General features: G+C 38.1%; 2 long non-coding RNA genes across 2 annotated transcripts; both read right to left on the reverse strand.

The window, feature by feature from the left end:
- Nucleotides 1-2,036: 2,036 nt before the first annotated feature.
- On the reverse strand, nucleotides 2,037-2,546 carry LOC145090675 (uncharacterized). The gene is made up of 3 exons (XR_013701705.1): nucleotides 2,479-2,546; nucleotides 2,206-2,382; nucleotides 2,037-2,100 (listed from the first exon to the last, which is right to left on the reverse strand). It is a non-coding gene; the product is annotated as an uncharacterized LOC145090675 (long non-coding RNA).
- A 949-nt stretch (nucleotides 2,547-3,495) lies between these two features.
- LOC145090677 (uncharacterized) lies at nucleotides 3,496-4,319 on the reverse strand. Its single transcript, XR_013701706.1, has 4 exons — nucleotides 4,048-4,319; nucleotides 3,883-3,938; nucleotides 3,646-3,735; nucleotides 3,496-3,555 (listed from the first exon to the last, which is right to left on the reverse strand). It is a non-coding gene; the product is annotated as an uncharacterized LOC145090677 (long non-coding RNA).
- Between the last annotated feature and the right edge of the window lie 20,568 nt (nucleotides 4,320-24,887).

A 24,887-nucleotide genomic window follows, 5' to 3' on the forward strand; every position in this document is an offset into this window, starting at 1 on the left:
AATGTTATAAACCTTTTGAGGCCCCATAACATCAGGATCTGAGTTTTCTATTTCAACTGCAGGACTACCGTTAGTTTAAGGATCACTTTTTGGACGCTTTTTCTTCTACATACATTAACAAACATGTTAACTTTCAAGAAATATATTTAGTTTTTAGGCTCATAGTGGCATGCATATAGCTAAGGTGAGAGAAAGGTATACATACAGCTAGTAAGACATCCAGACTATCCAAGAAAGCCTTGTCGTCTAGAATCTGCAATTGCCCATACCTTAAGAAGTAGTATGAACAGGCGTAGAGAAATAGTTAGGACAGATTGGGATTAAAAGAGTAGAAAAGCAGAAAGAGAACTATAAGCTAACTTCTGTGCCCTTATGAGCACACTTAGCAATCAAATTAATGATCAAAACTTGAGGAGGTAAAACACTATCTAAAAAATAAATAATCATTTATTTAGAGAGTTAAATGCAAAAAATAGTAACATACTCTTATTGATTTGTTCTAAAATCAAGAAATTCCTATGGTTTTGGTCCTAAGAAAGTTGAAATGACTATTTTTCCCTTTTACTTTTAATTAATAAAATATTAAAACAAATATGAAAAAACATAAAAAAAATAAATTAAAAGGGCAAAACAGTCATTTCAAATCTTTCAGGGACCATAACCAATTTTGTAGTTTTGTCAACAAAAAAATAGTAATTTTTATCATTTAAAACTTCAATTCAAAAACACTTAACCTCTATTCAGCATCACTTCTAGGTAGAAGGGTAAAATGGTCATTTACTCAATAAATAACCAGTCTATATGTTCATTCATTACTTTCAAGAGACAGATATCATTTATCCATCCAGAAATTTAACAGAAAAAAATTAAAAAAAGAAAAAAAAAAGGAAGAAAGCTCTTACCTGTTATGCAAAGGACCATACCATTAAGCAACAACCATCCCTCATGGCCATTCCTTGAGAAGAATTGATAGATATAATGTGGAGATATTGCCTTGAAAATAGAAGGGTAATGATATATGATGTTGTAAATTCCAATAAAAGGAGTAGTCAATGTCCATGCACCCATAATAGGTGAGAACAAAAAGCTCACTCTTGCAGTTCCAAATTTTTGAACCAAAAAACAGAACAACAAGAACTAATGCAGACAGAGCTTCCACTAGAGCTGAAAAGTAAAAAAAACATAAAAAAATATGACAAGATCTTTATAAATGTAGTTGAATAAACAAAAATCAGAGGAATGATGCACAGATGATGATGAAGCAGAGACAAATAAGAAAGTAGATTCAAAGAAGAAAGGATGGTTTTCATCCATGTTCCAAAGGTTAGTTTATAACTCGTATTTTTTTTTTTCATTTTTAGCATTTTTAATGGTCATTTAGTCTCGTTTAGATGGTCTATTCAGTCTAGATAGCCAACACTCCTTATGTTGTAACAGAGTTGGAAAGTCAATAATTCTTGCCAAGGTATAAAAAAATATTAAAAATTGAATCTTGGCATACAAAAAACAAAAAAATAATATGTGAAATGTTGTGTGCATAATCTGGTAAATATATATATCATCAAGGATATTAATTATTATTTATTAAAATCAAATAAATCATTTTAAAAGCAAAAAGTAGGCTACTTACCACATTTTCTGGAAGAGATGTTGTAACAGACTTTCCAATATCTGATGCAGCCATAAGTTCATCAGGAGGAGGCTTTTCCTTAAAGACATCCCTACCCTTGGTTGCATCATCAGGTTCCTCTGGTTCTCTTCGGCTATTTTTATTTTTATAACATATGAACAATCATAAATATATGATTTTACTTTTACACAAAATAATATATATATATATATATATATATATATATATATATATATATATATATATATATACCTGAACAAATAGATTCTGTGTTTCTTAAAAGCACAGCATAACAAAGTAGGATCTGTCATGGGATATTTGCTTTCATTCACATTTACAGCAGCAGCAGGAATTTTTCGCACTTTTTTATTGCTTTGATCACCTTGATACAAAGCAATTCTTAAAACCCTGTCATTATTTTCCACCTTCCCTAATATTCTGGAAACTTTGTTTGTGTGCAGATTTACAATCTATCACCAATTTATGAATAAAACATTAGAAAATAAAATCTTCGGATTACTACATACACCTTAGAATTTGAGAAAAACAAAATGGCACAAGGTAAAATTTCTTACTTTAATACCAAGGAGAGTTGGATAAATAATGAAATTAGAGCTTTCATCAAATAGTGCATTTGGCTGTGGGACATTTTCTGTTTTTTCAATTTCTCTTTCAACTGCCATTCTTCTCCCAAAATCAATAGCTTCTAATCGATACAAAGGAACATCGCTTCTTTGAAGATCTTGAGCATTCTAAACAAACCAAAGTTAGGTTAAATCTTCAGAATAGTTAAGGATATATACGTTTAAATGTCATGAAACTGAGGGCAAAAGAGTAAATTTACTTACCTCAAGTGATTCATCATAGACACGTCTTAGTTTACCAGTTCTATACCAAAATATACGTATTCTTCGATCTGCTGATGTGATTGCAAATTCTTTAATTTCATCATCAAAAAAATTAAGTTTTTTTAATTAAAATATGTTGATATTGAATGTTAGATACCTGTTCAGAATCACCCCACCGGCAGAAAGCAGAAAAGGATTGCAAACGAGTTCAAATATACTGGCCACCAACTGTGAGCCCAGGTCCCTCTACAATGAGAAAGAAAAATAGTAAATGAAAATGAAAATAGATTTATTATTTGTCTTATAAAAAAAAGATTTACCTGAGCCACATCATTCAAAAACCCCTCACGCACAAGACCACTGATGACCTCCATTTTTGATGTGACCTTCCTTGAAAAAAGATAATAGAAAAATTAAGATTGTAAAAGTTTAACAAGAATCATGTATATGAGATACATCAAGATTGCATATGAAAGTGAATACGTGAGATCATGGGACAATATATAGTTAGATATTTATAAAATAACCAAAAAAAAGTCGTTACTCTTTATGCAACACAAAACACACCTGGTTAGGCAATGCTCTTAGAGAAATGATCAATTCAGCAGGATGATCATCTCCGTCTCTACCTGCATGTACCTTTCCAGGTGTAGCATCTAAAACCCAAACCTTAAAAAATAATAACAACATCTTATAATATTATTTATCCAGACATCACTTAATGACAAGAAACAAAACAGGGCCTTACTCTTACAGGCCTTGCAAGTGGCTTTGCAGCTTGTTCGACCATGCTCAGTGAAACTGGATCATAATAATAAGTATGAAAACCAAGGAAAGAGAGCACTAGTATAGTTTTAACTTCCATTTTGCCCCACCAGCTTTACCAACCTGATAATTATACACAAGTGAAATCCAAATCAAAATCTAAAAACACAAACTCAACTCAATCTAGATACAGAATACTTGAAACAAAGCTTAAGAAGTTTCGATGACAAAAGGCAAAAAGGAAGATCACTTACAGCAGCAACAAATTTGTTGTCAGGGTGATCTTCTTTGAACTGCTTTCTAAAGTCCTTCCTTTATAACATTAACAAGAGGAAAAATATTTAAACTTTGGAAATGGAAGTAAAACATGAAGGTAGTGATAAACGAAGAACAGCTACTAACATGAACACAAAGAAGGCGCTAGCGGGTCTCTTGGGTTTATTGGGATCCTTAGCTGCTTTCCCCTTGGCTGCAGTCTTCTTTACAGCCAACCTAAAATTACAACAAAAAATTGTTAAAAAGTACCGAAATCATGATCCCGAGGAAGAACAAAAACCTAATTTCATTGAAGACGAAAAAAAATACAACATTAAACCCTAGCAGATGGTATGTTTTAAACATAATTAGATTAAATCGTACTTGGTATCGGCTTTCCTCGTAGCACCGCTTGATTTGCTTCCTTTCATCGTTTGATCCTGAATGAAACAACCGAAACAACAAACTAGGTCAAAAATCGAAGCGAAAATGGTTGTAAATGAAAAAAAATTAGAGTCGACATCGAGGAAAAAAAGGAAGAAAACATACCTAGTTAGCAAAAAATCTAGGGTTAGGGTTTGATTCGTTTGCGATTGGGGGATACTGGGGTAAGGAAATCGACTTATAAATGGCTACGATACGTCGGCAATAGAACTATTTGGGCGGGAAGATTTTCATTCCAAGAGGGCTTGATTATGTTCATGATTTTGGGCCCATTTTGGATAAAACAATGGGGCTTCATTGGTGGCCGTGGTGAACCAGAGAGAAGACGAGGGGTGGTGGGTGTCTAGGTTGTTGTTGAACAGTAGGGGTAGAGAGAGAGAGATAGAGAGAGAGAGAGAGAGAGAGACTTACAGTTGGTCGTGTATTACCTGCATCAAATTGAAATTAAGGGAATGTTGATAGGGCGGAGGTGGTGAATGAGATGTTTGGTGATACTGATAAGAAGGAGATCAAGTAGAGATCCGATGAACGAGATGTTTGATGATACTGAAGATGAAGATGACGGACCTAGGGCTTTTTCTTGCTAAGTAGAAGAGGCGGGGGGATTAATTTTGGGATTCAATAGGCGGGGGTAATTTTCGTCGATTTCATTTCCCGCCTAAAACGCGTGTTTCACTTAAAATTATAAAGTGACACATTCACATGACGCACATTTTATGAAAGGTGCCCTCCGCATTTCTTTTTTTTTTCTTTTCTGACACTAATTTTATGGCGCGCAAAAATGCGTGCCCTCTATCCTTCAAATTTTGCAAAACTGACATTATCTTTTAGGGCACTTACAAATGCGCGTCGTCTATCAGCGAGTGTCATTGTTTGCGCGTCATTAAAGGGCTATTTTCTTGTAGTGCTAGAAACACTCACTAGAATATGCATACACCCTATTCTCACTTCTTAGAGAAAGGCTAGACACCCTCAATTTGTAGGCTGACCCTATATAACTCATCTATGAACTTCCACTAACCCTACAACACTCGTGTATGCTAATCATACATAACACTGGATCCTATAGATAGTAGAATACTTAATTCTACCCTAAGTCCACAACCAAACAAGGAACAAGAAATAAGGATTAAATCAAACATTCTCAGGCTATAAAATCTTAGTTATGTATAATTTTGATGCATACACTAAAAACTACAGTAATGATGTCAATTCATATGAGGAAGAAACCCTTGGTTATAAGGCATCATATAATTATGCATTTCTATCATGCAATTCCTGAAGATCCATAGCCTATCACTAGTATGTTGTTCTAACATATCATAACATCAAATAACAATGTGGTAACTTGGGGTCTACTAACTGGCTCCGATTGATCGTACATATCACACCCTTTCTTGATTATTTTTGAAAACAATTTAAAAACTCATTTTTAAAACCTTTACAGTTCCTTGGTTTGAGATTAGATTCGCACGGGTGTTCCTCCAATTCACTCAAACCAAGACTCTGCTACCAACTTGTAACATCTCAAAAATCACAACCAATTTAAACTTTTCAAAACAACCCATTTACTAATTAAAGTGTTTACAAAACCATTGTTTCCAAAATATTATGTAAAACAGAGTCTCCCAAGATCAACAACATAAAAATCAAGATGTGTACGGTCACGCCTTCGCCTTCCCACAATCCTCAGAAGTACCTAAAACCATAATCAAAAACTGTAAGCCAATGCTTAGTGAGTTTCCCCCAAAGTACCACCATACAAAAAACATATCATAAACGAACAAGCATGTTGGGTTCAATCAGTCATCAGACTGGAATACCCATGGGTCCATAACCACCGGGATGGAATACCCCCAGCCCAATCAGTCATCGAACTGGAATGCCAACACAAAACAGGTCCACTCAGTCATCAGACTGGAATACCAATATATAGTGGTCCACCCAGTCATCGGACTAGAATATTCTCGGGTCCACTCAGTCATCAGATTGGAATAGCCCCGATCTGTTGACTCCCGTACAAAGTAGTAAAGTCTCAACCCAATAGAATATGTCGACATATAACATATAATAAACATAACCAACATAACGATAACCATGCAACCAGAAATCACAGGTAGTCCTACAGATCCACCGGTCGACTATAATTATACATATCTATCCCATACTTAGCATATCCTAAATCAATGTATAACATGATATCAATCCAATAGGCCGCCTTAGTGCCTTCGACCCGTAAGTACAGTGACGAAAACTCACCTCACAATACGAAGAATAGATGATCAGTACTCTAGTCCCAAATATTGGCTCAACCCAAATCCTAAATGTCACTACATTATCCATTAATAATATTTTCCCCATAATACCCTTGTCAAAACTAGTCAAAATTAACAAGTCAACCGAATCAACCCAGACAAGTCGACTCAGGCTTCGTACGCTGGGCATACTCTGGAGGTAAGTGGGGCATACTCGAGCTTTAACAACAGTCGGAATGGTTGACCACGTACACGCTACGTACTCCAAGTTACGCAGGGCATGCACCCAGACTTCACAAAATCATCCATAAGAGCTTAATGCATTAAGCTCTTACGTCCAACTTTTAGATCTAATGCCAAAATACCACTAAGAGTCATAAAATTTCCAACTTTATGAATTTTCATGTCCATTAAGTGCTTAATCCACAAAATCCAAACTTCTTAATGCCTTAAGACCTTCTATAGCATGCATGGAGGAAAACTAACTACCAACACCACATTTTTATGACTTAAGACCCTCCACAAGGTCTGAAAGGACGACTTATTGTGTCAAGAACATGCCATGCTCAAGAATCACCATTTTTGGGACAAAAAGGTGTCTTAAATGAAGAAATGTCTAGACCTACAAGACAGAGTGATCAATATGCAAACTTTATGCCTCATAGAGGTTGTTAACAAGAGGGAAATCCTAGATCCAAGATGCTTCCAAGCTCCAAGCTCTTTTCACCACCTTTTTCTTCTTCAAGAACACCTCCAAAACACTCCAATGGGCTCAAAAATGCACTCTACTCACTTAGATTTTACTTAGGGTCGTTTTTCATACAGGGAGGCTGATGAAGAAATAAGACATCAAGCTATAATGGGGTTGTAACGACGTAAATTTTCAAAACAATTTTTCATTTCTTGAAACATAATTTCATTCAAGACAAACCATAAAATCCAATGTAACATGGTCATAATACAAAACATATCAAATCCCAAGATCAAACATATCCAAATCCGCCTGTGTGTGTGTGTGTACAAGTCACGCCGGCGCCTTCCCACGGTCCTCACTAGTACCTGAAACACATTACACATAAACACTGTAAGAAAGAAGCTTAGTGAGTTCCCCAAAATACCACTTACACACATACGCCTTTCCAGGCCATACTCCACACGACCTTCCGGTCCATGTGTCTCAGGGGACTTCCGTCCCAACCTGGTGAACCTTCTGGTCCTACCCGTGTCGACCTTCCGGTCCATAATGATGGGTTTTGGTCATAAGAATATCCTATGTGCTCATACAAACCCTAATGTTTGGATCTAGGTTTCTCTATTGTACATGCAAGTTATCCAAGACTATAAACCCTAGATCTAGAATATGACAATCAATATAACATATAATTAGGGTTTAGATCATACCTTGATTGTTATGTAGCAATAACAATCCCAATTCCTCCTTGTATTGACTTTAGAAAGCTTAGAGTCACAAATGTCACTCCTCTAATGGCTCACAAACACCAAGAGCAAGAGGATGAAGAGGAGAGGTGAAAGAGGCTGCCCTAAAACGTGTGAAACCCAAGAAGAAGTCTTAGCCCGTTTTTGGGTCTTAAGGGATCTATATATAGGAGGCTATTAGGGTTATCTTAACAAGGAAACCCTAATTTGGATGCTTAAGCCCTAAGCAACCCATGGACTCCTTTCCTTAAGGCCTTGGACGATTTCTTATGGGTTTCCCCATAGAATTCGTCCACTCCTTAATATAAGGCAATCCATGGCCCAATTGCAATTATCTTATAATTACAACTCCAGTCCCTAAAGTTTAATTAATCTCTTTTAGTCACAAAACTAATTACCAATTAATTATTGACTAAAATTAATTAAACAATATGATTTCTCCTTTAATATATTATTCTCATAATATATTAATAAATCATATTTAATCCTTTCTCTCCATAATTCATCCTATCAAGTTGCTTTGGTGAAGGCAACCCAAAAGGACCATGCACCATCGTGTCAAGTACATACCAAAATAGTTATGGAATTAGACACTAATCCAACAGTGCACACCCCAAAACCACGAACGACGGAAATGTTCAGGGGTGGAGGACGTCATGTACAGTATCACAACACTGTAATATAATAAACAAGCAACAACATCATCCATTGCATTATAAGTAAAGTTTTATACATGTGTGTTCTTTCATTGTAATAAGACACCAAAAATATACAATCAAAATAAAAGACGAGACTTGACTGCTCCGTCTTCTCAAAACCCGTCCTCCGTACCTGTCTACTGGCGACCTGAGAACACAAGTGATTTTGAAAGAGAGTATCAGCTTTAAAGCTGGTGAGTTCATAAGTATATAAGTGTCATTGCTTTGTTTGTGAAAATCTGCTATGAATGCCATGTAAACCTTTAAGTGAAAATGTTGAGGTAAGTATGAAATCCCTAGAAAAACCCTTATTTTCTATAAGTATGAAATGTAGTCTTCTACCAAGACTCGAATGTTTTGTATGTATGAAGTGTAGTCTTCTACCAAGACACGAATGTTTTGTATGAATGAAGGGTAGTCTTCTACCAAGACTCGAATGTTTTGTATGAATGAAGTGTAGTCTTCTACCAAGACTCGAATGTTTTATATGAATGAAGTATAGTTTTTCCTTTCTATTGACTAGTACTAAAGCACTTAGTTTAACTCCTCGTTTATGTGAAAGTAATCACAAAATAAAGTAAACAGGGAAAATATAATCATGTAAGTGTTACTGTCTTGGATTACCAGGACAAACACGACATCGCTGAAGCGAAAGATAGACCCTAAGGAACATCCGAAGAGTGTCCCCTCATCCTCTGTAGCAGCAGGAGGATGGAAGGAGGGTTAGTCCCTGTATCGATCTCTTGATGCAGATCATCAACCTAATGATCCTCCGAAGATTCACATCTCATCCACTGTTGCAACAGTGGACAGAGGGATAGTTAGTCCCGTCACTGACTACAAATCAAGTAACTACCTTAGACATCCGTAGACGTCATCGACCACTGGTGCTAATCAGTGAGGTTCGGAATGGTAAGTCCCGCCGAAACATCCCATTGAACGGGGATAGGAAAGACAATTTACACAGTAAATACTAATAAATCATCCTCTTAGAACTAAGTTCAAGTATCCAAGGTAAGTAAATACAGGATAATGCACCTATGAAGAAGTGTCCCTGTATGGTATTCATGTAAGTGTGTTCATGTAACAAGTAAGTATATGTAAACATATTCATGTATCATATAATCCTAAGTACGTGTACTCGTGTATCATGTAAGGCATTAGTATAGACTCATGAATGAACTGACTCTTGTTTGATATCTTCTGACTATCCCTATGATAGCTAACTGGAAAGTATGTGGTTGTTCAAGTAGGTTTATGCACCCTCGCAGCCCCAGGGTGCGGGAAACTGAACGAAGGATGAAAACTATAATCTGTAACATATAAATGAACATATACGTATAAGTATAGTTTGATTCAAAAAGGTAAAATATACTGGTTTTGCAAGATATCTAGGAGTTTTGAACAATAATTTAAAGTGACTTGAAGTCATTATACATTTCAAAACTAATACTTATGTTATCCAAGTATTTTAAGATAAAAAACCATTTCATGTGACTCCTTTTGAAATATGTGAAATCTACTGAGTGAAAACACATTTATAAAATACATAAAATTGATTTAATAACTTATTGTTTTCTACTTGTATCCCCCCCCCCCCATTAAAACATTTAAAATCCTTTAAAACATTGATTAAGGGGTATGAACTCACCTATAGTTGGTGATTGGAATGAACTGAACGGTATCGGATGGCTAGGTGTCAAGCGAGGACTTGTGCACACACTACGATCCTAATGAACATATAATCACACATATATGCACTCAATTAGACTCAAAAAACTAATTGATAATGTTTAAGACATCCTAGACATAGATAACACTTTATATAAGTGTTTTAAGCCGTAAGGACTTCATCTAAGCTATTGTGGGACAGGGTACTTGAGTTTAGGGTTTCCAAAGGACCCTACAAGAGAGTTTACTCTCCTTAAACCATCACACATGGAGTTTATGGTTGTAAACTCTTGAGTTTACGGCCGTAAACTCCCAACCATGTGTGTTTGGTGTGTTTTGAAGTCCCACATGCTTTCTAGAATTATTCTAACCTAGTGGCTATGTTCTTAGAAGGGTTTAAGGTCTAGAAGTACTCCAAATAGGAGTTTACGGCCTCAAGGACATTTCCCCTTGGAGTTTACGGCCGTAAACTCCCTTGGGGTGATTCCTTGGTTGCTTTCAAGCCTCTTGTACTAGTGGGATGTGTTCTAGAATTTTAATCCTAGCATATGAAGGCCTTAGGCACCACTTAGTGCCCTTTTTAGGAGTTTACGGCCCAAGAACCATGTCTTGGCCGTAAACTCACTTGTTTAAGTGATTTTGGGGTGGTTTGGTACTTCCATTTAGTGGGTACAATTTCTTGTAAAGGTCTAGGGCCTTAGGTGTCATGAAAACACCCTTTGTGATCATTTACATGGAGTTTACGGCCTAGGAGAGTTCTGGGTCGTAAACTCACTTTCATTTGTGTCCTTTGATGTGTTTAAGACCTTAAGCTACTTGGGAAAATAACCTAGATGCAAGCCTTAAAGTCCTTAAGTCCTCAAATCACCATTTAGGGCTAGGAAATGGAGTTTACGGCCTAAGAGAGTTCTGGGCCGTAAACTCCCAATCTTGGGTGGTTTTGTGTGTGATTTCATGTCCCTAATATGTATACCTAATGTTCTAAGGCCTTATCCTAGTACCAATGTCAGTTTTGGCTTTGTTTCGGGAGTTTACCGCCCAAGAACACCTTGGGGAGTAAACTCCTAGATCTAATGATTTAGCCATCTAAATCATGTTTTAAGCATCTAATATGTATTCTAACACTACTAGAAAGAGTTACTCAAAATCTGGGATAAAAACCCGAAGATCTGTCAGAGAGAAAATGGCTTTTCTCTAGCTGGAATTGTGAATAATGAATTAATTTAATTCAGAAAACTATTTATAGTCCTGAAATATTTTGACAGAAAATATTTTTATTCTCGAACTTGGACTGTAATATTATGAAACTTGGAATGTTCAAATTTCACCAACCCAGGAGCATCCACTCTCCTGATATCTCCTAAAGTGTAAACCCTAAGGTACACTAACTTGTTCGGAAAAGTCTGAAAATCACTGAAATTGGACTGACTTCTATTGAATAGATATTGTTCGTACAAATGGAAATTTTGGGTTGTCACATCATCCCCCCGTTAGAAGGAATTTCCTCCCGAAATTAGAATTTAAGCAAGTAAGAAATTACACATAATTAAGCGAAAAGATGAGGGTATTTCAATTTCATCTGATCCTCTCGTTCCCAAGTGAATTCCGGTCCACGCTTTGCGTTCCAGCGCACCTTCACTATCGGGATACGGCTCTGCTTTGTTTGCTTGACTTCTCGGTCCATGATCTCTACTGGTTCCTCCACGAAGTTGAGGCTCTCGTTGATCTCGATCTCGTCGAGTGGAATAACAAGAGTCTCATCAGATAGGCACTTTTTCAAGTTTGACACGTGGAAGGTAGGATGTACGTTACTGAGTTCTTTCGGTAGATTGAGCTTGTAAGCCACAGGGCCGATTCTTGCGAGAATCTCGAAAGGCCCTATGTATCTTGGATTGAGCTTCCCATGCTTTCCAAAGCGTATCAGGCCCTTCCAGGGTGAGACTTTCAGTAGGACTCGGTCGCCCACCTGGAACTCCAATGGTTTCCTACGCTTGTCGGCGTAGCTTTTCTGTCGGTCTCTAGAGGCATTTAGTCGTTCATGAATTTGAACGATCTTCTCTGTCGTTTCCCGAATGATCTCCGGACCCGTGAGAGTTCTTTCGGGAACTCGTCCCTTAGCTAACTGGGTATCACCCACTTCAGCCCAGCACAGAGGGGATCTGCACTTTCGGCCATAGAGGGCCTCGAATGGAGCTGCCTTTATGCTCGTGTGATAACTGTTGTTGTAGGAAAATTCAAGAAGGGGTAAATGAGTGTCCCAAGCTTTTTCAAAGTCTATCACACAGGCGCGCAACATATCTTCTAAGGTTTGGATAGTTCTCTCACTTTGCCCGTCGGTCTGTGGATGATAGGCTGTACTCATGTCCAGCCTAGTTCCTAGGGAACTTTGTAATGACTGCCAGAACCTCGAAGTAAATCTACTATCTCGGTCTGAGATGATAGATAAAGGAACACCGTGCAGTCTTACAATCTCCCTAATGTAAGTTCTGGTAAGTTTCTCCATCTTGTCTGTTTCCTTGATCGGTAGGAAGTGTGCAGACTTGGTCAGTCTATCGACGATGACCCATATGGAATCAAGTCCACCCGTCGTCTTGGGCAACTTGGTTATGAAGTCCATAGTGATCCGCTCCCACTTCCATTCTGGTATCTTCGGTTGTTGTAGAAGACCGGAGGGTTTCTGGTATTCGACCTTGACCTTTGCGCAAGTAAGGCATTTACTCACGAAGGTAGCAATATTTGCTTTCATGTTAGGCCACCAGTATAACTTTTTAAGATCCAGATACATCTTATCTGAACCCGGGTGGATGGAATAACGAGTGTTGTGAGCTTCAGTCATGACCAAGTCTCTGAAGCCACCGTGTTTCGGTGTCCAGCTCTGATCCATGAGGTATAAAGCTCCGCCACCCTTGACTTCTAAGTTCTTATCCATTCCTCTAAGGGATTCACCCGCCACGTTTTCAGGTTTCAAAGCGTCGAGCTGAGCCTCCTTTATTTGCGTGGACAAGTGTGAATGGATAGTTAGAGTCAAAGATTTGACTCTACGACCAGTATATTCTTTCCGACTTAGGGTGTCGGCTACCACATTGGCTTTACCCGGATGATAACGAATTTCGCATTCGTAATCACTTAGTAGCTCGACCCACCGTCGTTGTCTCATGTTGAGCTCTTTCTGGTCGAAAATGTGTTGTAGACTCTTATGGTCTGTAAAGATCATGCTTTTTGTACCGTATAGGTAATGTCGCCAGATCTTCAGAGCAAACACAACTGCTCCTAGCTCCAGATCGTGGGTTGTGTAGTTAACCTCATGTGTCTTCAGCTGTCTCGAGGCATAGGCTATGACTTTACCTCGCTGCATCAGAACACATCTGAGTCCTTGATTGGATGCATCGCACTAGACAATGAAGTCTTCTATTCCTTCAGGAAGGGATAGTACCGGGGCGGTGCACAAGGCTCGTTTGAGCGTTTGGAACGATCTCTCCTGTTTCTCCTCCCAGTTGAAGGCCACGCCTTTCTGGGTCAGAGTTGTAAGAGGTTTCGCTATGCTGGAGAAGTTCTGAATGAACCTGCGATAGTAGCCAGCTAGACCTAGAAATTGACGAATTTCAGTAGGTGTCTTTGGTGCTGACCAGTTCTCGATGGCCTTAATTTTGGAAGGGTCCACGTGTATACCTTCTTCGCTAACCACATGGCCCAAAAATTCGACTCGCCGAATCCAAAATTCGCACTTCGAGAACTTTGCGTAGAGCTTCTCTGTTCGCAATGTTTCTAAGATTTTACGGAGATGTTGACCATGCTCCTCCTTACTTCGAGAGTAGATGAGTATATCATCAATGAAGACGATGACGAACTGATCCAAGTAAGGACGACACACCTTATTCATCAGATCCATGAATATTGCGGGTGCGTTAGTTAATCCGAATGGCATCACTACAAACTCGTAGTGCCCATAACGAGTTCGGAAGGCTGTCTTGGGAACATCTTCCTCTAACACTCGTAGTTGGTGGTATCCGGATCGCAGATCTATCTTCGAGAAGTAGTTGGCTCCTTGAAGTTGATCAAATAAATCGTCAATGCGAGGCAAGGGATAACGATTTTTAATGGTAAGTTTGTTGAGTTCTCTATAGTCGATGCACATGCGAAACGATCCATCTTTCTTCTTGATGAACAAGACCGGTGCTCCCCATGGTGAGAAGCTTGGTCGAATGAATCCCTTCTTGAGAAGCTCGTTAAGTTGACTGGAAAGTTCCTGCATTTCAGCCGGTGCAAGACGATAAGGAGATTTGGCTACGGGGGTAGCCCCTGGCACTAAGTCGATTCTGAACTCGACTTGGCGTTGTGGTGGTAAACCGGGAAGTTCTTCTGGGAATATGTCGGGAAAGTCGCGTACTTCTGGGATTTTCCGGATGTCTTTCTATTCTTGGCTGGTATCGACGACGTGTGCGAGAAATGCATGGTACTCCTTCCGCAAACACTTTTGTGCTTGAATGCACGAAATGATGCGAAGGCTCGTACTAGGTTTGTCGCCGTAGATAATTAAAGTTTCGTTGTTAGGAAGGTTAAGACGAACTGCTTTTTCGAAGCACATAATGTCGGCACGCAGAAGACTCAACCAATCCATACCGATGATGACGTCGAAACATTTAATGGTAACTGGCATGAGATCTATCTTGAAAGTATGGCTATATAAAGTTAAGGTACAACCTACGTATATGCAGTTTGTACTCTCTGTTCTCCCGTTAGCCGTTTCTACAGTGAATGAACTATCTAATGCACATGGTTTTTGTTTAAGCAGGTGTGCAAATTTGTGACTTACAAAACTTTTCTCGGCTCCACTATCGAAAAGTATGCAAGCATAAGAGTTATCGAGGAGGAACGTACCAGTAACTATCGTTGGATCAGCTACTGCTTCCTCGTGGCCTAGAGCCATAACTCTTCCCACTCCTCCAGCCATCCCTGCTTTAGGGCAGTTCCTCTTGTAGTGGCCCACTTCGCCACATCCGTAACAAGCTTGGCCCATACCGGCGTTAGGAACTTGAGCAGCTTGAGCTGTTGGAGTTTTGTAGAAGCGGACGGTGTGTCCCTTCTTGTTGCAGTTAGAGCACTGCATCTCCCTGCAAGGTCCGAGGTGATGGAAGCTGCACTTGGTGCACTTCGGGAGGTTTCCAGCATATGCCCTTGCTGGTAAGAGGTTGGCAGGGGCAACAGGAGTAACGGTGGCAGCATTGATTGCCACAAATTGTTGTTTCCTGGAGGACCCTTGTGAGGCGCCTCTTTTCCTCTTATTCCACCCCTTCCTGTCGTGGTCGGGGTTGGACTTTTGTGGTACAGGGGTAGGGATTGTTATGTTCTGGGGTTTCCGGTGATCGATGAGGGATTGTGCCAGTTCCTTGGCACTATCAAAAGTAATAGGCCTGGAAGCGATCACACTTGACTGGATCTGGGGTGACAGTCCCCAGATATACCTCTCGATCTTTTTGCTCTGGAGAGCAACCATGTCGGGGCATAAGTTTGCCAAATCACAAAACCTATTTGTGTAGGTAGTGATGTCGGATCCAACCAGTTGTAGACCCCATAATTCCTGCTCGAGTTTTTGTACTTCGCCTCGAGGACAGTATTCTTTCATGAGCATCTCTTTCAATTTCTCCCAGCTGATGGAATACGCCACCACCAGAGTTAGATAGTTAACATGGCTGTTCCACCATGTTAGTGCTCGGTCAGAGAAGGTACAAGCTGCGAACTTGACCTTGCTGCCTTCTTGGCATGCGCAGATCTCGAAGACAGATTCCATCTTCTCAATCCATTGTCTCAACACCATAACACCCCCAGTTCCATTGAAGCTGCGGGGTTTGGCGTTAGTGAAGTCCTTGTAAGTGCATTCCCGAGGGTGTCCATGGCTTTCGCCATGGTTCAAGGGTAGTGCACCTGTTCCTGATCCACTAGGGGCAGGAGCGTTGATTGCTGACACAACAGCTGCAACTGCTGCTGTGAAAGCTGCCTAGAACATAGTGGCATCAAAAGGATTTGGGGGTTGAAGAGGTACAGGTGGTGGTGGAGGTGGTGGTATTGGTGCTGCGTTGTTTGGGTTCCTCCTTGGATTCCTATGTGGCGGCATCTTTAACTATACGTTTAAAAGATGACGACATGGATAAGAATAAATGATAAATGAATGTGTCTCATGGACTAAATCCCCATAGTCCAACAACAGAAAGAATAGCATGACTAAATGACGAAGATAGCATTTGGATAATAAATTCCATAAGATTTGATATCTGTCAATAATACTGGAATTACAGATGTAACAAGTTCGGGAAAAATGGCCTAGAAGTAGGCCTTACATCAACCAAGATGGAAAATTTTGACAGACTTAAGATTAGATAAAGACCTAACAGGTCTAAGATTTATACAGACAGGAAATTAGACCAAAGTTTTACATAAACTAGGTTATATCCAAAAGATGAGATGATGATATTCTATCGACGACGAGAACTACTAGCACGAGTCCTCGATCCCGTCAGTAGACGTTCGATGTCTCTTATACGCCTGTCCGACCTTGCTTGTTGAGCTCGAAGTTCTCTAACTTCAGCTCAGGTTTCAGCAAGTTCCCTTTGCAGATTTGCATTGCGGACCAGAGTCCTTTCATGAGCAGACTCTAGTCGGCGAATGTGGACAGTGTTAACACCAGAGTTGGCGTCAACTTCCAAAACTTGATTGATAGTCGCTTGAGCCATTATCGTGTTCCGAGAAATCCTACGCACCATGATTGGTAGGACTCTATCAGCAGAACCTCCTTCAGTGAGGTTGTAGAAACTTCGGTCGCCATTGTAAGGAATGGGCTGACCTTGTTCCTGACTCCATTCAGTCAAGTTAATGGCCCACAAGGGTGTGGGTCCTTGAAACACAGGGCGAGGGTGTAGGTTTGGGTTTTGAGCAGCCGGGGGTAGGTTGTTGACTTCTGGCTCCGAGTCAGAACTATCGGAAAAGCCCTCAGCATGGTGATCATCCAAAGGCATTGGGTGATCATCTTCTGGCTCTGCCTCTAGCCAACCAGCATTGCCTTGGTTCGGGAAGTACGGATCGCCATGGTGAAATCCAGCCATTTTAATCTACGCGAGAAAAGGGATATAAGAAATAGCTAAAATAGATGAACTAACTAAGATAATTACAATAAGATCAAATACCCATATGGTATTCCTTTATGGTTGTGTTGGTAAGTTTTTAGACTTGTTGCCATATCACAACCATTCCTAGGCATATTCTAATCACTCCTCGGACCAGCATAGTTGATCAGGCTATGCCATTCCCAAGACGGACTATATATCCCAGGCTTACTTGTGATATTCAACAATCGTAATACTTTTGTTCTTGTCGTTGTGACACTGATTCTAGTATGAATGCAGGCACGTATACTTACTTAAATATTTTATTATTTAAAAGTATAACTCTGAGACAGAGTGTTTTAATCCCATGTATTTATAGTTAGTATATCTTTTATGGGTTGATATACTATATTCACTATAAACAATGCTCTGATACCAATCTGTCACACCCCAAAACCACGAACGGCGGAAACGTTCAGGGGTGGAGGACGTCATGTACAGTATCACAACACTGTAATATAATAAACAAGCAACAACATCATCCATTGCATTATAAGTAAAGTTTTATACATGTGTGTTCTTTCATTGTAATAAGACACCAAAAATATACAATCAAAATAAAAGACGAGACTTGACTGCTCCGTCTTCTCAAAACCTGTCCTCCGTACCTGTCTACTGGCGACCTGAGAACACAAGTTATTTTGAAAGAGAGTATCAGCTTTAAAGCTGGTGAGTTCATAAGTATATAAGTGTCATTGCTTTGTTTGTGAAAATCTGCTATGAATGCCATGTAAACCTTTAAGTGAAAATGTTGAGGTAAGTATGAAATCCCTAGAAAAACCCTTATTTTCTATAAGTATGAAATGTAGTCTTCTACCAAGACTCGAATGTTTTGTATGTATGAAGTGTAGTCTTCTACCAAGGCACGAATGTTTTGTATGAATGAAGGGTAGTCTTCTACCAAGACTCGAATGTTTTGTATGAATGAAGTGTAGTCTTCTACCAAGACTCGAATGTTTTGTATGAATGAATTGTAGTCTTCTACCAAGACTCGAATGTTTTGTATGTATGAAGTGTAGTCTTCTACCAAGACTCGAATGTTTTGTATGAATGAAGTGTAGTCTTTTACCAAGACTCGAATGTTTTGTATGAATGAAGTATAGTTTTTCCTTTCTATTGACTAGTACTAAAGCACTTAGTCTAACACCTCGTTTATGTGAAAGTAATCACAAAATAAAGTAAACAGGGAAAATATAATCGTGTAAGTGTTATTGTCTTGGATTACCAGGACAAACACGACATCGCTGAAGTGAAAGATAGACCCTAAGGAACATCCGAAGAGTGTCCCCTCATCCTCTGTAGCAGCAGCAGGATGGAAGGAGGGTTAGTCCTTGTATCGATCTCTTGATGCAGATCGTCAACCTAATGATCCTCCGAAGATTCACATCTCATCCACTGTTGCAACAGTGGACAAAGGGATAGTTAGTCCCGTCACTAACTACAAATCAAGTGACTACCTTAGACATCCGTAGACGTCATCGACCACTGGTGCTAATCAGTAAGGTTCGGAATGGTAAGTCCCGCCGAAACATCCCATTGAACGGGGATAGGAAAGACAATTTACACAGTAAATACTAATAAATCATCCTCTTTAGATCTAAGTTCAAGTATCCAAGGTAAGTAAATACAGGATAATGCACCTATGAAGAAGTGTCCCTGTATGGTATTCATGTAAGTATGTTCATGTAACAAGTAATTATATGTAAAATATTCATGTATCATATAATCCTAAGTACGTGTACTCATGTATCATGTAAGGCATTAGTATAGACTCATGAATGAACTGACTCTTGTTTTATATCTTCTGACTATCCCTATGATAGCTAACTGGAAAGTATGTGGTTGTTCAAGCAGGTTTATGCACCCTCGCAACGCCAGGGTGCGGGAAACTGAACGAAGGATGAAAACTATAATCTCTAACATATAAATGAACATATACGTATAAGTATAGTTTGATTCAAAAAGGTAAAATATACTGGTTTTGCAAGATATCTAGGAGTTTTGAACAATAATTTAAAGTGACTTGAAGTCATTATACATTTCAAAACTAATACTTCTGTTATCCAAGTATATTAAGATAGAAAACCATTTCATGTGACTCCTTTTGAAATATGTGAAATCTACTGAGTGAAAACACAGTTATAAAATACATAAAATTGATTTAATAACTTATTGTTTTCTACTTGTATTCCCCCCCCCCCATTAAAGCATTTAAAATCCTTTAAAACATTGATTAAGGGGTATGAACTCACCTGTAGTTGGTGATTGGAATGAACTGAACGGTATCGGATGGCTAGGTGTCAAGCGAGGACTTGTGCACACACTACGATCCTAATGAACATATAATCACACATATATGCACTCAATTAGACTCAAAAGACTAATTGATAATGTTTAAGACATCCTAGACATAGATAACACTTTCTATAAGTGTTTTAAGTCGTTAGGACTTCATCTAAGCTATTGTGGGACAGGGTACTTGAGTTTAGGGTTTCCAAAGGACCCTACAAGAGAGTTTACTCTCCTTAAACCATCACACATGGAGTTTACGGTTGTAAACTCTTGAGTTTACGGCCGTAAACTCCCAACCATGTGTGTTTGGAAGTCCCATATGCTTTCTAGAATTATTCTAACCTAGTGGCTATGTTTTTGGAAGGGTTTAAGGTCTAGAAGTACTCCAAATAGGAGTTTACGGCCTCAAGGACATTTCCCCTTGGAGTTTACGGCCGTAAACTCCCTTGGGGTGATTCCTTGGTTGCTTTCAAGCCTCTTGTACTAGTGGGATGTGTTCTAGACTTTTAATCCTAGCATATGAAGGCCTTAGGCACCACTTAGTGCCCTTTTTAGGAGTTTACGGCCCAAGAACCATGTCTTGGCCGTAAACTCACTTGTTTAAGTGATTTTGGTGTGGTTTGGTACTTCCATTTAGTGGGTACAATTTCTTGTAAAGGTCTAGGGCCTTAAGTGTCATGAAAACACCCTTTGTGATCATTTACATGGAGTTTACGGCCTAGGAGAGTTCTGGGCTGTAAACTCACTTTCATTTGTGTCCTTTGATGTGTTTAAGACCTTAAGCTACTTGGGAAAATAACCTAGATGCAAGCCTTAAAGTCCTTAAGTCCTCAAATCACCATTTAGGGCTAGGAAATGGAGTTTACGGCCTAAGAGAGTTCTGGGCCGTAAACTCCCAATCTTGGGTGGTTTTGTGTGTGATTTCATGTCCCTAATATGTATACCTAATGTTCTAAGGCCTTATCCTATTACTAATGTCAGTTTTGGCTTTGTTTCGGGAGTTTACCGCCCAAGAACACCTTGGGGAGTAAACTCCTAGATCTAATGATTTAGCCATCTAAATCATGTTTTAAGCATCTAATATGTATTCTAACACTACTAGAAAGAGTTACTCACAATCTGGGATAAAAACCCGAAGATCTGTCAGAGAGAAAATGGCTTTTCTCTAGCTGGAATTGTGAATAATGAATTAATTTAATTCAGAAAACTATTTATAGTCCTGAAATATTTTGACAGAAAATATTTTTATTCTCGAACTTGGATTGTAATATTATGAAACTTGGAATGTTCAAATTTCACCAACCCAGGAGCATCCACTCTCCTGATATCTCCTAAAGTGTAAACCCTAAGGTACACTAACTTGTTCGGAAAAGTCTGAAAATCACTGAAATTGGACTGACTTCTATTGAATAGATATTGTTCGTACAAATGGAAATTTCGGGTTGTCACAAACAGTCTCCCACTTGGATAAGTCTAATAACTATTATGTGTATGACTTCAGATCCTGATCCGCAATCGTAGCTTTCCAAAGCCGCTGTCAACTCTGATCCTATCAGATACACGTGTCCTTAGATAAGGGATCATACATTCCTCCATTCTAGATATCGTATGAGACATGATTTCAAATCATTCTCTTGTACTATTTCTCGAGTTCCGATTTATGACGACTGACTAATTGAACAAATCAAATTAGCCCTTGCCCGGCCGAGCATTTACGTTTGTCATCACTAAATCATCGAGGGGGCCCAAAGATCTTGCTTTTATCCTAGTTTGGATAAAAGGAACGGATAAACTTTGATACAATGCTTTCTTGCACTCACTCACCGAATTACACACAACAATATGTTTTATGACACCAAGTTACTGGTGTGTTTACATATTATCAATATGCAACCGACTCGCAAGATACAACTCACACATCTCGGTTTCAAGAATATAAGATGTTATCGTCTCACCAATCACTCGTGATACAATTCATGGAGTGATCCAAGTGAGCGTGGGTTTAATCCAATGCTCAAATCATATTCATAAGCACTCATGAACGTTGCAGCAAACATTTGCTTATGTCTAATGCTCTTTAGACAATCCACACACCAATTCACGACAGTCTTCATCCATACCAACTTCCAACATATGAACGACTGTGGCCCGTTCGAATAATTTGACTGTTCTTAACCAATTAAATTATTCAGGAAGTCAAAACATGCAAAGTGAAACATAAGAATAATACTAATCCCATATGGCCTCAACCCTTTGAGTATAAATAAAACTCCTTTTATTTATCACCATATCGATTACTCATTATTTGTTGTTTCAGATAATCAACTTCTCACTTGAATTATTACTCTTGTCCCATGCTCTTAGCATGCACACAATGTTTACCTATGGTTCTTACTTGTTGAAATAGATCAAATGAACACATTTCCAATCAAACTCATTTCACAACTCCAAAATCCTTTTTCATAAGTGAAAGAATATCGAATTCTTGCCACTTATAGAATATGTTAGATTCTAACATGTTATGCAAAGATCCTTTCGTAATGTCACTGCACCAAAGTCACAAAGACTATTGCCAATGATATTACAAAGTCCTCTATTGGAGATTGTTACAATACAATTCCTTAGATATGATGTCTCTCACTCAAAGTACATTCCTTTGAACATCCTTTTGCATAAAAGTTTCTAATCTAGACATAGATTTTCAATATTCAATTCCCAATATGGACACGTTTCCATATTTTCCATATGACAACTCATTCTTAATAGAATCTTATCTATTCATAATAATGTCGATATGGTCCATCTAATATGGAAACATTTCCATATTTTCCAATACTATACTTCCAACTACTTACAAGGGACCAATCCTCGGCGAACTTTGGATTGTCCTTTGATAGTTGTTTAATTATCTTAGTCAAAACCGATTCTTGTCCTTTTTCCTTCTAAATGCGCTAGACATTTGGAAAATTTTAGAATGGTCAAATATTATAGCCTATGCAATCGATCCTATACCCGAAGCGTATGGGACACGATGCATAATGTCTTACATAAAGATTTGATACTTCATCAATCTTCTGCCATAATATTTTATTTGCTATGTTCTCAAAATTCGAATTGTGAAGAGGAATGCCGTAATCATAATCGAAATTTTAAGAACACACTATGTACCCTTGACTAAAATTATTAACATTCCACAACCTAAGCCTTTAGATTTGAAATGAAGCATAATATTCTCTCCCTTAATTATAGCAAAACAACTTTACAACTCTTGCGACTTTGCAAAGTATAACTCTTGTTTTCTATAATTAATATTACCAACTTGCAATACTTTCCTTAATAATCATACAATCACAACATTTATGCTCCCACTATCATGATGATTATTATAAAACATAACACTTTATGCTCCCACTAGCTTCGACATGTATTCAGAACATCTTAACTTTCAAAAAATTAATACCTATTGAATTTCTTAAGTCCATGTTTCTAATACTTAATGCTTTGATAATCTTTTATCTAAACTTATACACCTTTCCCTTAGATAGCTCATATGTGTCTCTAAACAATTTAGACTAATTGTCAAATCTCACAATTCAAATTATGGAGAGGGATACCGTAACCATAATCGAATTCGAGAATACAATTTCACAATTACTATCTTCTAAAAAATCTTTCTTAGTGAAAGTATTTCCTCACAGTCATTTTCATGAAGGAGGAAATCTTATGACACGTGTATGTGTTCCTATCCATGTGAATTTGTCAAAACCAAAGTTTACGACAAATTCAAACTCATATGGACCGAACTTTCTTAATGTTGATTTCTTGCCTTATGATAGCACAGCTGCCCACCATGTCTTCCAAGTAGTTAGGTAGCTCACCCTTTTCTATCAATGTACTTTCCATTGATCAAGGTGCCTGACTTTTATGCGTTAAAATGAGAACTCATAGAACTCACATGCATAATTAACTCAATTGGAATAGCACAGAAACAAAATAGTGTCAACACGATAGGTTGTAAACCTCAACTCGTGTGCTAGTGATGATCGATAAGGTCTATTTTGATTTGTTCTTGAAATCTTTCAAGACCATTAAGACTCCCACTGACTCCTTGACATATAAGATTCTCTTGTCAATAAACATTTCTTGACAAACAAATATTCAAGAGTTAGTGTAGTTTTTATCAAAACACTTCATAAATTGGTCCTAGTTGGTCTTTGTCTTATCCGAGACATCACAACTTTCCACATTTGATGAATGTTATAGACCTTTCTAATACATGTCACTCAATGTCACAATCTTAACTCTAATACTTGCTTTGGAACGAAGTATGATTGACTTTCTGATTTTAACATTTCTTCAATTCTAGATTCCTCTTCTTAGACATACAATTGTACTAAGACTCACTTAGAGGATTAATTGAGATATGTTTCTTAATCATTAAGACCTATCATAAAGCATAAAAGGTACTCTCCCTTCTTCTTAGAATGGAGAAACTTTTATCTTTCTGCCTACTTGATTCTTCTTATTCGTTCTGCTATTGATCTAAACCCTTTAATCAATTCAGAATTACACTTAATCTTGTAAGTATAATCACATTTACTAAACCTTTAGTAAATCATGACAAATATCTTTATTATTCTTGTGGTGGACTTGATCAACACACAACTTAGTGTACTTGATTTCCTAGTTCTTCACTTGACACTTTGTCCATGAATTAGTCTAATTTCCAAATATGAAATTTCTCATTCATCGTGCAACCAAGTTGCATGATTCCAAGTTTCTGTCCAATTGAAACTTGGGCGATGAGAAACTTTCCCTATTTGGTAAATTTCCGACATTTTCACAAATAACATAATTAAGAATCAAATCCATTATTGCTAATAATAGAAACATTCTAACATCAATTTTTCATACACGCCATTGCAAGGATAAATCAAAATTTATTTTATTGCGGAAAAATTTGTCCTTACAATGCAATTCATTGAAAAACTACGCTAATACATATTTCTTAGCAATCTTATTCTAACTCTAAGTAGTAGCTTAAGAATCTAATCTTTAAGTAATGCGATCGAAATCATTTTCTTCACTATTAGATTCCGCTCACTTCATCCCTTAAGCTTCCTCTCTTTTCTTCGATCCTACAAAACATCAATTGTAATGTTATCACATTATGTATTAAGAATCTAGAATAGGAGCTTAAAAGAGTTAGTCAATGGATTTTACCTAGAGCAGAGCCATATGTTTTGACTCTCCCATCTCTTAGATCTCTTAGGTAAATAGGGCAGCTTCGTCTCCAATTCCCCTTCTCTTGGCAATAAAAGCAAATTGACTCTTTTGGAACAGGACATGGAACTACTTCAGACATTGCCTTTCTCTTATGATCAAACTTTTCGATCATAGGACGTCTTTCGTTGCCATTTTCTATATCCATAGAG

The sequence above is a fragment of the Lactuca serriola genome, chromosome 2, assembly GCF_051521515.1.
Source record: "Lactuca serriola cultivar US96UC23 chromosome 2, Lser_US96UC23_V15, whole genome shotgun sequence".
Taxonomy (NCBI): Eukaryota; Viridiplantae; Streptophyta; class Magnoliopsida; order Asterales; family Asteraceae; genus Lactuca; species Lactuca serriola.